This window comes from Erythrolamprus reginae, chromosome 2 (assembly GCF_031021105.1).
Source record: "Erythrolamprus reginae isolate rEryReg1 chromosome 2, rEryReg1.hap1, whole genome shotgun sequence".
Classification (NCBI taxonomy): Eukaryota; Metazoa; Chordata; class Lepidosauria; order Squamata; family Dipsadidae; genus Erythrolamprus; species Erythrolamprus reginae.
The window spans coordinates 164787138-164802993 of NC_091951.1; the positions used below are offsets into that span (position 1 = coordinate 164787138).

General features: G+C 41.5%; 1 long non-coding RNA gene across 1 annotated transcript in view; it reads left to right on the forward strand.

Annotated features, from left to right (window-relative positions):
• Positions 1-14006, forward strand: part of LOC139158659 (uncharacterized) — a 101118-nt gene extending 87112 nt beyond the window's left edge. The window contains exons 2-3 of the long non-coding RNA XR_011557732.1: positions 6210-6278; positions 13755-14006. This is a non-coding gene — a long non-coding RNA (uncharacterized lncRNA). The remainder of the gene's footprint in view (positions 1-6209; positions 6279-13754) is intronic.
• Positions 14007-15856: the final 1850 nt, after the last annotated feature.

Consider the following 15856-nt stretch of genomic DNA (forward strand, 5'->3'; position numbering starts at 1 on the left):
ATGGGTGGGGAGAAAAGATCAAGTGGGTGGGAGGCAGTGATGGGCTCCTACGGGAAAGGTCAGGAACGCAGTTCCATTAGCAAAATTTGGAGCTCCACCCCAGAGCACCCAATTTGCACTGAAAGATGTTGAAACAAAATGCATAAGTCACACCCACAGTGTAGTAGTAAACATTGGTAGCCCATCACTGGTGGAAGGTGAAATTTGCTTTCAATCTAGCAGCCACCTCCAGGGTGGAACTCCCCCATTTGATCCTCAGGCCAACCTGTAAAGCCAGGTTTTCATGATGTTGCAGCATTCCATGATTATAACATGTGATTTGTTGCATCTGCCTTAGGGCATTCTCATGTCATCAAATTATAGATTCTTAACTTCGGACGTACTACTGTATGTGGTGAGATAGTGAGATAGTGCCAGGGGTGTGAAACTCATGTTGTCATGGCGACGTTACATGATGTATCAGGACTTTTTCCCCCTTCACTAAACTGAGCGTAGCTAGCACATGATGCATTCAGTGTTCAGGCTAGAAGTTTGAGGAAAGGGATATCATTCAACCTGTAACCACAGACACTATTCGGCTCTGGGATAGAATTTCTTTCTTGTAGAAAAAGAAATCATAAAGGAACTCTTAATTATTGGCTCAAACTGCTGTGTGTGCTTAAGTACCATTTGGCTAGGATGATTTTAGAGCAACAGGAACTTGGCCTTTGGATAGCAAAATTTTGGGCTCTAGGTATATCCTGTCTAGTTCAAAAACAGCTTTTCAGAGGCATATTTTCAACCAAGTGATTACATTACAGCTAAGAAGGACCTTACAACTCATACCTTGGATATATCTTGCAGAATAGTTTTGCCTCATGTAAGGGAGGGGAAAAAAAGAAATTGAATTATATCATGGTTACAGAAAACTGTTTTATTAAAGTGGGAAAGCTTCAATGCTGGAAAGATTCCTTCAAGTGATGCCCTGAAGTTGTGGTAGATGAAAGGTTGGCTAGGATGTGATCCTAGTGCTGCTTCTCTTGTGGCAAAGCTGATGCTTTGTCTTTTGTCACCGGGAGTTAGAGAAAAGCTTATCCCTTATATGTTCCAGCTGGTTTCTCATTCAGATTCACAACTTTGTTTTCATGCTTTGGGGATTGGAGAAACCCTCCCCAAAGTATGTGAGAGAGAATGAGACAAACCAGGAAGATGAGAACAAACGCCTCATTTGATTTAGTCGAAGTGACATTTATATTGCATCAGGTTAAATGTATGATTTATCCAGACGTTTTCAACAATTTGAATAATGTGAATACTGTAATTTGTGAAGTTTTTAGTATTTATTTGTACCCTACCATTATTATTTTTACAAATAATAAATACAAATAACCCAATGTGGCAAACATATCTAATGCTTTTCCCTCCTATTTTCCCCACAACAACAAACCTATGAGGTGGGACAGAGAGAGAGAGATAAAGGGACAGACAGGCAGACAGACAGGCAGACAGGCAGACAGACACTTAATCACTAGCCCAAACTGGCTGAGATGTTTTAATAACATAATGTAACATTAAAAATACCCTTCCTTCCTTCCTTCCTTCCTTCCTCCCTCCCTCCCTTCCTTCCTTCCTTCCTTTCTTGCTTCCTTCCTTCCTTCCTTCCTTGCTTCCTTCCTTCCTGTCACTGCTTAACCAGTGAACTACAGTTTCTGATGGATTCAGTAGTACCAGTGCCTCCATCTATATACCTGTTGGCTTCCAGCTGTATATGTAACTGTGTACAGTCTGGTTTCTACTCCCACCCTCAAATTCACTTCTGCAAATTCACATCTGTACGTCACACTGATATGGAAGCAATTAGTACACATATGCTGCAGATAGCAATTCTGTGTTAGAAGTGAGCTACTTGTTCATTCAGGAAAAATAAATGCAGCACAGTTAAAAACCTCAAAACAGCGCAATGTCTTTCCAGAAACAACCACAGTAAATTTAAATAGCTGAAAGTAGCTCCAGGCTATTTAATTGGAGTTTGTGATAGCCATTATCACAGATATTAAACAAGTTAATCTTCAGTTAAATGAAGTCTCTTACCTCCATGCCAGCAATTGTGGCTAACAATATTAGTATGGTATGTTGGGAAGGTTATGCTTTCCAGGTAGTTAGATGCAAAGAGTGAAATAAAAACGCAGTGGCAATTCAAGGTACTCCTTGTAAAACAACAGGCAGTAGCATATGTTTTCACTTTCTCAGAAATATATTGGTGAAGCTTTGCTCTAAGAAGGCAAGGCCAGGCATGATTGCTCAAGATCCTAATCCTAACTCTAACTCTGCAATGGCTCCTGCTACTAAATCAAAGATCAGGAAGCAGCAATTCCAACACATGAATCCAAATCCCTCAGAGGGTGCTCCGATCCCTAGACTGATAGACATCTACAGCTATGGGAAAAAGCCTGTCTATTCAAAAAGCCCACCCATTTCAGCATAATCCCAGACCCCAGCCTTTTCGGCTGGGGTGTCCACTTACAATCCTGGGTGACCCAAGGTTGATGGTTCCCGGAAGAGCTTCAAAACAACATCAATTAGTTGGAGCTGAGAGTGGCACATCTAGCGCTGCACCATTTTCAAGGGACGTCAGGTCATCACGTTTTATTGTTGATAGACAATATAACAACCATAGCACATGTTTACCGACATGTGCTCGGCCCAAAGAGCACATCTCCAGAGTCTCCAACTTACAGGTAGATTGGCTGAACAGGAAAGCCATTGACCAATCCGAATGTCACCTGCACCCAGAGCTGTGACTATGACTTCAATGACTATCAATGACTTCAATAACCATCAAAGAAATTTGGCCATCCTTTTATGTAGTATCACAAAGTGTAACTTTCCTCCCAATTTGAATAATACTCCATTTCAATCCAATTCATATTTTAGGATTTCTCCCTCTTTTTCTTTCTTTTCATTTTCTTTTTTATTTCTTTTTTGCCTCTATTGTAGGTGGCGTAGGCTAACTGGTCCAAGTCACACAGTTGAATAAAATTTTGTTTTTCTCTCTTCACTTGCATACCCATTCTTCTTCTGTTTCTATATCTACAATTAACAATTTGTGGCTTTGATGATAATGAAAAAAGGATAACAGAAAAAAAATACCTTTGTTTATAACCACAGAGAAAGAAGCAATTGTCTGTTTGCTATAACACAAATGGGAAGTTTTATAATTTTTTATTCTTTCTTTCGTGCTTCGGCTCTTTATTAATTTTATATGGCTTGTAAAACTTTTGTTAAATTTTTACGTGGCTTGGTGTTGATTTTTATGTGGCTTGTAAAACTTTTGTTAAAAAAAGAAGTCATTATATATCCCCAGAATCACTCACATGCCTTGTTGATAAATATGAAGCTTTGTTCTGGATCAAGGAGTGTTCAAACTGGATTGAATCAACTACTTCAGCCTTTGTCTCAAGTTAATAATCTTTGGAAAATAATGTTACACCTTTGTTACACTGTGAAAAACTATAATTTTGTTTTAAGGGGTGCAGTTGACACAGCAAGCATGTTTGTTTGTTTGTTTGTTTGTTTGTTCGTATGTACGTACGTACGTACGTACGTACGTACGTACGTACGTACGTACATACATACATACATACATACATACATACATACATACATACAAACATAGAAGACTGATGGCAGAAAAAGACCTCATGATCCATTTAGTCTGCCCTTATACTATTTTCTGTATTTTATCTTAGGATGGATATATGTTTTTCCCAGGCATGTTTAAATTCAGTTACTGTGGATTTACCAACCACGTCTGCTGGAAGTTTGTTGCAAGGATCTACTACTCTTTCAGTAAAATAATATTTTCTCATGTTGCTTTTGATCTTTCCCCCAACTAACTTCAGATTGTGTCCCCTTGTCCTTGTGTTCACTTTCCTATTAAAAACACTTCCCTCATGGACCTTATTTAACCCTTTAACATATTTAAATGTTTCAATCATGTTCCCCCTTTTCCTTCTGTCCTCCAGACTATACAGATTGGATACATACATACATACATACATACATACATACATACATACATACATACTTCTATGCTGCCCAATCCCAAAGGACTCAGGGCGGCCTACAATAAACAATATAAATACAATACCATAAAAAAGAGAAGTCGAATATAAAATCTAAAACAACAAAACTCTAATTAAAAACCCATGATAAAAGAGTCACAACAACATGCATACATACCATTCATTGGCTTTTGGCCATGATAGTTGTTGATTTATAGTCCCTAGGCATGCTGGCAAAGCCAGGTCTTTGTGGCCTTATGGAAGGCCAGTAGATGGGAGCAGTACAGACATTGGGGGGGGAGAGTTGCTTCCATAGAGTCGTGGCGGCAACAGAGAAGGCCCTCCCCCATGGTTCCACCAACTGCATTGCTTAGTCAATGGGACCTAGAGGAGACCAACTCTGTGTGCTCTTACAGGTCTCTGTGAGGTATGCGGCAAGAGGCGGTACCGTAAATAGTCTGGCCCTGAGCCATGTAGGGCTTTATAGGTAATAACCAACACCTTGAGTTGTGCCTGGAGACTAATAGGAAGCCAGTTCAGCTTACGGAGTATAGGTGTTATATGGGTGTACCAAGATACACCCAGACAGCTTGTGCAGCTGCATTCTGGACTATTTGCAGTCTCCGAACATGCTTCAAGGGTAACCCCATGTAGAGAGCATTACAATAATCAATACGGGAGGTGATGAGGGCCTGAGTGACTGTGTGTAGAGGCTCCTGGTCCAGATAGGGCCACAACTGGTAAACCAGGTGAACCTGGGCAAAGGTCCCCCTGGCCACAGCTGAGTGGTGGTGATCAAGGCTCAGCTGTGGATCCAGGAGGACACACAAGTTATGGATCCTGTCTGAGGGGGGTAGGATCCCCCCCCCGAACAATGGATGGACAGATTGGATGGTCCTTTGGAGGAAATGCCCACAGCCACTCAATCTTGTCTGGGTTGAGCTTAAGCCTGTTGGCCTCCATCCAGACCTTTACAGCTTCCAGGCACAGGCACATCACATCCACTGCTTCACTGAATTAGCACTGAATTCATATACATATTAAAGTCTACTTACAAAATAGGCCTTCAGAACAATAGAACAACCTTAACAAGAAAATTTACTGTCTTATTGTTTTAGAGAAGCTCATAAAACTGTGACTTTAATTTTTATAAGGAATTATATGTGTTTATATGAGAGAGACCTACTGTATGCATGTGTTATGAAGCATTCTTACCAAATGTCTTCAGAAATTAGGCAAAGTTAGCATGTCTTGTCTGGAGAATGGCCAGAAAGAAACAGTGAATCTTCTCTTGTGAAATCCCCCAAACTGCAAGCGAACCCATAAACAGTTTGTAGAGTGAATCAAAATGAACTGTTTTATATGCCATTATGGAGGGGGTCATTTATTTATACTTGGATTCAAATGTAACAATATGACATCATCAAATGATTTATTATTGGAAGCATAACAAAAGTCAATATACAGTGATGGAAACATCCCTTTAAAAAAAAAGTTCAGGGGAAACCACCAACTCTGAGGTTTGCTTTCCCTCTGCTGGTTATGAACTGAGCACAGGGGAAATTTCTCCTACTTGGATCTATGAGAGGGAAATGTGAACCCCCATTATTTTTAGATTTTTAAAATGATTTTCGAAAAGGATATTAAACACATTCTAAATACTTTAAGAACTAAAGTACTATGATGAGATTATAGATTTCTACATCTATTCTGATGCCACATTGCAGAAGCAAAAGAGCACAGATGTCATAGGTGGCAACAGACAGCCTTTCAGAGACTTTGGGACTGCAGCTCCATCATCATCTTGTGTTGTTGGTCAAACTGGTTAGAATTTATTGGTACTGGAACACCAACAACATCTTGAAGGTGGCATGCATCAATTGGAGCTTCTAAAGTATACAACATTTAATGTGATTTATTTTTCACAACAATCCAGGCAAATATTTGCTAGATTCCACACCTCAAATAACACGGTTAGAAATGGTTCCTTAAAATGGACCTGGAGTTGCTGTTTTTGAACAGCCCCAAATAAGAGCTCAGTGCTGGACATAGCTACATAGTAAAACAGTTAATTGCAAAAGGGTCAACTTTAGTGGCCCAACCTTTTCCAGGTATCCCTTCTAGTCTTCATTTGATTAGACACAGAGTCTGGTTTAACTCTTCCAGGTGACCTTGCTGGCAGGAGAAAAGGAGAAGCCACAGATGGAGCAGGGAAGGTACTTGAGATTTGTTCAGGTAAAAAGTTCCTGATTTGGTCCTTGGATCTCCATCTAAAACAGGGGTGTCATACTTGCAGCATCACATGGTTGTTACATGATGTATTGTACATTATTCCCTTTGCCAAAATCGGTCTGGGCGTGGCCAGTGTGTGAAACATCTGGACCACAGACCGCAGATTGTGAATTTGACATCCTTGATCTAAAATAATCATTAGAGGTGAGGTCACCCATCATAGAGTGATATCTGCAATTTTGGGGCAGCTCAGGGGAGAGATGGCCTTTTAAAAATGTAACAAAAGAGAGTTGTAGGGACAGCAAGGAAATTGAGATACCATAAAACCTGCTGGTGCCAGAGTTCATTTGAGTTAAGAGGAAATGGCTAGAATGGTTTTTTTTTTACTGCTTTGGTGCATTCACAGGGAAAGACCACTTCTCTTCCTCCTTCCCCAACTCAGGAGATTATTCTAAATGGACTGCTACCAAAATGTGGCAGTATCATGTCAAGAAGTCACCAAGTAAGGGAAATCACAAACTACAGAATAACAGAGTTAGAAGGGACCTTGAGGTATTCTAGCCCACCCCCCACCCCAACTCAAGCAAGAAGTCCTATAACACTTCAGACAAATCACTGTCCAATCTCTTCTTTAAAATCTCCAATTTTGGAACACCAATGATTTCTGCAGACACGTCGTTCCATTGATTAAATGTTCTCACTCAGGAAATTTCTGCTCAGTTCTAGATTGGGTCTCTTCTTGATTTGTTTCTATCCATTGCTTCTTGTTCTGCCTTCAGGTGCTTTGGAGAATTGCAAGTTTGAACATCACCAAGTTTTCCTTCAAATGTATAGCACTAGCAATAGCACTTAGACTTATATACCGTTTCACAGTGCACTACAGCCATCTCTAAGCAGTTTACAGAGTCAGCATATTGCCCTCAACAATCTGGGTCTTCATTTTATCAACCTGGGAAGGATGGAAGGCTGAGTCAAACTTGAGCCTGGTGAGATTTGAACCGGTGAACTGCAGTCAGCAGAAGCAGATTGCGAATTTGACATCCTTGATCTAAAATAATCATTAGAGGTGAGGTCACCCATCATAGAGTGATATCTGCAATTTTGGGGCAGCTCAGGGGAGAGATGGCCTTTTAAAAATGTAACAAAAGAGAGTTGTAGGGACAGCAAGGAAATTGAGATACCATAAAACCTGCTGGTGCCAGAGTTCATTTGAGTTAAGAGGAAATGGCTAGAATGGTTTTTTTTTTTACTGCTTTGGTGCATTCACAGGGAAAGACCACTTCCCTTCCTCCTTCCCCAACTCAGGAGATTATTCTAAATGGACTGCTACCAAAATGTGGCAGTATCATGTCAAGAAGTCACCAAGTAAGGGAAATCACAAACTACAGAATAACAGAGTTAGAAGGGACCTTGAGGTATTCTAGCCCACCCCCCACCCCAACTCAAGCAAGAAGTCCTATAACACTTCAGACAAATCACTGTCCAATCTCTTCTTTAAAATCTCCAATTTTGGAACACCAATGATTTCTGCAGACACGTCGTTCCATTGATTAAATGTTCTCACTCAGGAAATTTCTGCTCAGTTCTAGATTGGGTCTCTTCTTGATTTGTTTCTATCCATTGCTTCTTGTTCTGCCTTCAGGTGCTTTGGAGAATTGCAAGTTTGAACATCACCAAGTTTTCCTTCAAATGTATAGCACTAGCAATAGCACTTAGACTTATATACCGTTTCACAGTGCACTACAGCCATCTCTAAGCAGTTTACAGAGTCAGCATATTGCCCTCAACAATCTGGGTCTTCATTTTATCAACCTGGGAAGGATGGAAGGCTGAGTCAAACTTGAGCCTGGTGAGATTTGAACCGGTGAACTGCAGTCAGCAGAAGCAGCTTGCAGTACTGCACTCTAACCACTGCGCCACCAATGCTCATATAAGGGAAATGAGTAGATAATTCCAAGGAACTAGAAGCTCCAAAAGACTTCTGGGTTGATTAAACATTAACCTTGGGTAATTATCCTCTCCCCCTTGTATGGGCACATGATAGACACAGATGATAGGCAGGCAGGCAGACAGGCAGGCAGATTCTCTGTCAGGCCAAAACCATTTTATTTGGGATCTTTGGCCTGCCATAGTCTATACTATTCCATTAATGCCCAGTCAGCGGCTTAAACCGCTGGCCAAAATTGCCCCCGGAGCCGGGGGACGCTGTCTCAAGCTCTGCGGAGCTCCGAACCTCCGGTTTCCGGTGAAACTGAAAATTTGGCTTTTGGCAGCACGCCAAGGTGGCGTGCTGCATGCAGGGCCGGGGAGGAGGTCCCGGATCGCCCTATTTAAGGGCGGTCCGGACATCCTCCTTGTTTTGCTGAGTCCCAAAGCGAACACCCGCCCGCCCTCCTCTATCAACAGTGTGTCCGAAGGAGGTTGCTTCAGGGCTGAATAGGAATTTTTATGGCTTCCCCTTTAGAGGTGGCCATTTTTTCGCCTATTCCACACTGACGATACAGATGGAATGGTTAGGGGGTGCGGCACCATATAGATATTGTAATTAGGCTTCCCTCTGGTCACTGGGGTTGGGAGGTTAGGGGCGGAAATGGGCAGTAGGAGCGACTGTGCATGCTCCTTTGGGCATCTTTTAAAAGGATGATGGACCGCCTCTCTCCATGAACTATAGGTTCTTACAACTTCGGGGATTGGAGAGAGGATGCCCATGGGATTCACTGGATCCAATTTCCCTTGGGGTTTGGAGGGTGAGCTCCTTCCATACGCCAAAGGGCGTGGCTCAGATCCAGGTGAAGGTGGCTACCTTCACCTGGTTCAGCAAGGAGTTTTTGCCCAATGTTGCCCAGGAAGGTTATGGCAGGAATTTCCGCCCAATTAGTTTTTGGCCTCTGCAGGTCCTTTGTTTATAGTTGAATTTAAATATTTAAATTTACGTATTTAAAGTTACATTATTTAAATTTATGCTAATTTAATAAAGTGACCCTATATTTAACCCATAAACTGTCTCAGCATCTTTACTCCGCTTCCGGGCCAATGCATTTTCTATTGTTGAAAAATGAGGTTGTTAGTATGTAGCCATAACAAATTCCTTCCAGAAAGCCAAGGTCTCTGCACCTCTGCACCTGTATGGAAGGAGTTGCGCCGGATGAGGAAAAGGAACATGGACAACAATAGCTGGAATTAAATAGGATCACTTTATTGAGTTAAACCAAACTTTAATGATTATTAACAAATAACCAGGACCTGCAGAGGCCACAAATAACTTTGGGGTAGAAATACTACTCCATAACATTCTTGGGCAACTATGTGCGTAGCTCCTTGCTGAACCAGGTGAAGGTACTGATGCCTTCACCTGGTACCTGGCCACGCCTTAGTGTGTGGGAGGGGTCACCATCCAATTCCTGTCCGGTTATTGGGTTAGTTGAGTCCTAAGGACATCCCCCCTCCAGTTGCGCTGGCCACAAGGTACCTTGAGGTCCTGGTGAGAGGCTGCCCATCATTTTTTAAAGATGCCCAAAGGAGAACATGGAGTTGCTATCACTGTCCATTTCCACCCCTAACCTGCCAACCCCAGTGACCAAAGGGAGAGCCAATTGACCAAATCAAAACTAACTGCGAGACACCCCCTAACCCAGTGATGGGCAACCTTTTGAGCTTGGTGTGTCAAAATTCACCAAAAAACCGAGCATAACTCGGGTGGTGTGTCACCTTGAGAAAAAAACACTCTCACTCTCTCTCACTCTCTTCCTTCCTCTCTCATCTCTCACTCTTTCTTTCTTGCTCTCTCTCACTCTCTCTCTTCCTTCCTATCTTCTCTCTCTCTCTCTCCCTTCCTTTCTTTCCTTCTCTCTCCCTTCCACTTTTTTCTCTTTCTCTCTCTCTTTTCCTTCCTTCCCCTCCCTTTCCCTCTCTTTCTCCCTCTCTCCCTTTATATTTATCTCTTCCTTCCTTCCTCTCTTCCTCCCTTTCTCTCTACCTCTCGTTCACTTTTCTCTCCCTTCCCTCCCTCCCTCCTTCTTTCCTCTCCACTTTCCCTCCCTCTTTTTCCCTTCTTTCTCTCCACGTCTCCGGCGGGCAGATGGCTTTGCTAACCAGCACAAGGCTCAAGCCAGCTGCCCGGGAAAGCCCTGTACCAGCCAGGAAAGCCGGCTTTACGGGAAAGCAGTGCGCTTTTCAAATGTGCTGCTTTCCTGCTGCAACTCTTTCCTGGGCAGGGGGTGTGTGACCCCCCCAAACTGGTCAGATTCAAGAAAAAGCTTATCAAGGGGGGCGGGGGTTGTAACAATCTAGTTACGAGCCGCCAAAGGAGGAAGCAAACGGTGCGACGTCCACGCAGTTCTTTTTTCGGACTCTCTTTTTTGCGAGCCCGGCATGATTTTTTTTAAAAACAAATTAATAACCCCTCATCCTTTACGTTTAAACCGGTAAGGGTTTACCTTAGCACCGTCTCCTGTAACAGCTATAAGAGGAAACAGCAATTAAGTTATTCCGCCCTCCCAGATGCGATCGACCCAAGGAGAGGGGACACCGCACACTGCTCGTGGAGGGAAAGAAGCGAAGGAGGGGAGGTTGGAGTAGATTTCTTGGTGGAGCAATATTTGTTTACGGGATGAGCAGTTTAATGTAAGCAAAGTAGGACCCCTGGGTAAATAGCCCTGGGAGTGAAATTAAAATTGCAACCAGCGCAATTTTTTTTTAAATTAGTGCAAAACAAAATTAAGGGGAGAGGAAAAATAATAATAATTGCGCTTGCTGTACCTGCTTGCAGTCGGTGGGAAATTGGAAAGCGAGGAGATTTGCATCTTGGCCACTCCCTAAAGCTCTCCGTTTCTCCGGCCACGTGTCACTGAAAATGGCTACGCGTGTCAGTGCTGACACGCATGTCATAGGTTCGCCATCACTGCCCTAACCAATCCATCCTCCTCTGCAGTGTGGAATAGATGAAAAAATGGCCACTGCTAAGATGCAGAAGCCGCAAAAAATTCCTATTCAGCCCCATAGGGTGACCCCGGCAGGCATACTGAAAGATAGGGAGGGCGGGTGGGTGTTCACGCTGACAGAGGCCTGGGGGAAAGGAAGGAGACATGTGGTGCAGCCCTTTAAATCGGGCTTGCTGGCCACACACCCCAGATCTGGAAGCACTTACACAATGATGCACAAAGCTTGGGGATGGCGGCCTCGCATTTTCTCGCAAGACTGACATCTTGGAAGGGGTCATGTCCTTCCAGCCCCGACGCAACCTTCTGCAGGCCAATTATTTGGCCAATGATGCATAAGGGTAGATTCTGCTAGCATGCAATTGAAGATTGGATAATGTGATGAATTTGTGGGTGTGGGGACAAGGACTTGAACTTTCAACTGGATGGTAAAACCCAGGAGACTTCAGATACAGGTTTGACCCAGATGTACCAACCTGGCTCTGTTAATAAATTGGAACTTTGAGGAATTCTTTGCTTTGGACTCTGATTTAGTTTGGGATGCTATTTGGAACTCTGACACTGTCTTTTCTCCCCAAAGAATGCAGAATGGAATGGAAAATGTATTTCTTTTTTTAAAAAAACCCAACAAATTAAATATGAGTAGAACAAGTGTGAATGATGCCAACCTGTGAGATATATGTATATTTCATATTTCCTCCTTCTCATATTTACTGTTGGTTAACTTCATGTTTAATTCCCTTTTATGATTATCCCCATCTTGAAAAAAACTGAAAAGCTTTATAATCTTGACTAAGATTTCGAATTTTTTTTAAAAAATTCTTTAAAAAACTTGTTTTTTTAATTACATCCTTCCCCCGGTCGTCAGGAATGGGGGAACTGAGAGATGCCCTTCCCCCTAGGCTTATACAATTTATGCATGGTATGTTTGTGTGTATGTTTGGTTTTTTAAATTAGTGTTTCTCAAATTATTTTAAATATTAGATTTGTTATATGTTGTTTCACTATTGTTGTTAGCCGCCCCGAGTCTACAGAGAGGGGCGGCATACAAACCTAAAATAAATAAATAAATGAATGAATGAATGAATGAATGAATAAATAAATAAATAAATAAATAAAGCTTGATCTGTTTTTATGGAATATTGGGGGAGAAGGTTACATGCCTCACAGAGTTCAGTGGATTTGGGTGGCTATAATAATTAAACAACAACAACAACAACAATAACGAACACTCCATTTTGATATATTAACCTTGCAACTTTTTCCCCACTGTTGAAATGCCATAATGTGATGGATAGAGACAACAGCTCTTCTTGTGAATCTTAAAGATTTCAAATGTGGGAAGTTTTAAGCATATTGCATTCAACTGGACATTGACTGATCACTCTTTACACAAGAAAAAACAATTATTTCACATGCAAGACAGAATTTTTTCTCTCTCTCTGCACAGCAAAAGCATAGCTTCTCATATTCCTGACAATTATGGCAGGAAAATGGAGTAAGAGGTTTTCATATCTATCCATGAAGGAGACTTCTAATTTCAACTAACCTCCATCTTAGGTGGAGTGCTGCAGTGGTTAGAGTGCAGTACTGCAAACTACTACTACTTCTGCTGCCTGCCAGCTGCCTGCAATTCAGCAGATTAAATCTTACCAGAAAGGGTGGACTACTGCCTGGATGGGGGTAACGCAGTGGGGCAGCAAAAATGGAGCTCCACCCCAGAGTACCCAATTTGCACTGAAAGATGTTGAAAGAAAATGCAGGACGTCCTGCATAAGCCATGCCCACAGTGTGGTAGTAAAAATTTTCATAGCCCTTCACTGCTCACCAGGTTGATTCAGATTTCCATCCTTCCAAGGTGGATAAAACAAGATTTCCATCCTTCCAAGGTGGATTATTGGGGGGCAATATACTGATTCTATAAATAGATTAGAGAGGGCTGTAAAGCTGCTGTGAAGTGGTATATAAATCTAAGTGCTATTGCTATCTTCATTTTGTCTTTTTCCAACCTCCCTGAAAATAAAAATCTGACCTCAGATCCACTCCGAGCCCTTGGAATTAAAAAAAATGGAAGAGAAAAAATAATAATAAACGACAACATTTTGAAGCAGAAGTTTTGACAGATTGCTGTTGCCAATAGTTGTTCTTTAAAAATAATAATAATAAACAGGCAAATAAATACAAGCTATTAACTAAGGTTAATGGAGTTGCAATGTTTGTCAATTGGCAAAAACTAAATGTACTTGGTAACAAAACCCCAGGGTGTGAGGTACACTATTTGCTCACTTACATGCCCATTGCCTGATGGTTGTTGAAACTGTGGTATGTGTAAACTAGATGCTACTAATAACTTAGGTTCTGGGTTTATTCTTATACCAAAAGCTTGCGGTTGATTTTAGTTTTTTAAAACCACACTGCAAGTATAACATTTTACATACCTTTCCCTTCCTCTGCATTTTTTAAAGGAATAGTTGTGTGCCCAATGACTAAGACAAACTTCTTGAAACCCAATTTAACCAATAATCTCTTTGGTTTTTAATAGACCTGTCATATCTGTTTTGGACGCTGGAGTTTCATCATTCTCATCTTCCTGAGCTTACTACAGTTCTTGAGTCAACTGAAAGGGAAACAAGAAAGCGAACCATTTTACAAAATAACTTTGAGTGATGTCTGCCATTTTTAAGAGCTCACTCTAGTTCATACATATTTGGGATTTAAAGTTCTTTGTTTTTATACAAGTGCAGAATATATTTTAATGAGGAAAACATGAGCACTGCCAACAATGAATCCTATATCTCAAACATGAATTATGTAGGGACTGCAGCCAGGGAAATAAGAGTTGAGTAATATCTTTCAATGATAGAATAATAGTTATGCTTTTCTTTGCAATTATACATTTAGTTTGGACTTGAAAGTCCCAATAAAGTAGCCTTCAATAGCAGGGAGCTTTTAGGCTCTGTTGGAGAAAGGTGGTTTAATGCTTTGAAAAGTCTAAAATTCCAGTACCAGGTTTACAAAACACAATGGAGAGTTAACCCCTATTAACAAGTCATTTGTATTGAAAGCTATTTAACTTTGTTAGGCATGTTTAACAAAATCAGTTCAACATTTTCTGAACCAAAATCAACATTTACTGTCCTCACATTAAATTGGGAATCTCTTCATCTGCCCTTTTCATTTCTCTGATCAGATAGCTTAACATGGTTTCTGGTATTAGGCTCAGTCAATGAAGTGGGGTTACCAAATCAAATATGTTAATGATTGGGAGATTTACAATGAGAGGAATGGGCAGCTGGATATACAGGGAAATCCTATTCATATTTCATATGCTGGGGAGGGGGTTGAAGTGGGGAAGGTTGCTTTGGGTTTGGCTTGTTTTGTTTTGTTTCTAAAACATTCAAGTAGCATCACTTGGGAAGACTGCCAGTTACTGGGAGGGAGTTTCTTTCAAGCAAAATAGAGTATTGACAGAAGGAATTTTCTTCTGGACCACAGCAGGAAAGGAAAGAATTTACTTATGAATCCAGAGAATTGTGTAGGGCTCTTGAAACCTTTGGGTGTGACTCCCAGACACCTCCAAAAGTTGTAACCAACTTTTTATTTTATTTATTTATTTTGTCCAATACACAATGAGGGTTTGATTCGACACAAAATATGTAACCCTTCCCTGGTGCAGAGCTGAAGGGATTGGATACTGTAGCCTAGAGGATAATTCTCTGCCTTACAAGGCAAAGGTTGCAGGTTCAAGTCCCAGTGGGTATGGCTAGCTGATGAGGCCAAAATAAGGCCGAAATAGATCTATCCTAGTCTCCCTTAATTTTCAAATTCAGCAAAAAAAAACCATGTGACACATGCAGATAGAATTGTCGGCTATCAATAAAATTAACTGCCTTGGAAATGGCCCTGGGTTGGGCCAAGAGGCAAATAAGGAGCTGTGATGTTCCTTCAATACACCAGGGTGATTCGACACAAAATATGTAACCCTTCCCTGGTGCAGAGCTGAAGGGATTGGATACTGTAGCCTAGAGGATAATTCTCTGCCTTACAAGGCAAAGGTTGCAGGTTCAAGTCCCAGTGGGTATGGCTAGCTGATGAGGCCAAAATAAGGCCGAAATAGATCTATCCTAGTCTCCCTTAATTTTCAAATTCAGCAAAAAAAAACATGTGACACATGCAGATAGAATTGTCGGCTATCAATAAAATTAACTGCCTTGGAAATGGCCCTGGGTTGGACCAAGAGGCAAATAAGGAGCTGTGATGTTCCTTCAATACACCAGGGTGATTCGACACAAAATATGTAACCCTTCCCTGGTGCAGAGCTGAAGGGATTGGATACTGTAGCCTAGAGGATAATTCTCTGTCTTACAAGGCAAAGGTTGCAGGTTGAAGTCCCAGTGGGTATGGCTAGCTGATGAGGCCAAAATAAGGCCGAAATAGATCTATCCTAGTCTCCCTTAATTTTCAAATTCAGCAAAAAAAACATGTGACATATATATATATATGTGTGTGTGTGTGTGTGTGTGTGTGTGTGTTTTATGTCGGATCACCCTGGTATATTTTAAGGAACGTCACAGCTCCTTTTTTTTGCCTCTAGGCCCAACCCAGGACCACTGCAAGGCAGTTAATATATTTTATAGCCGACAA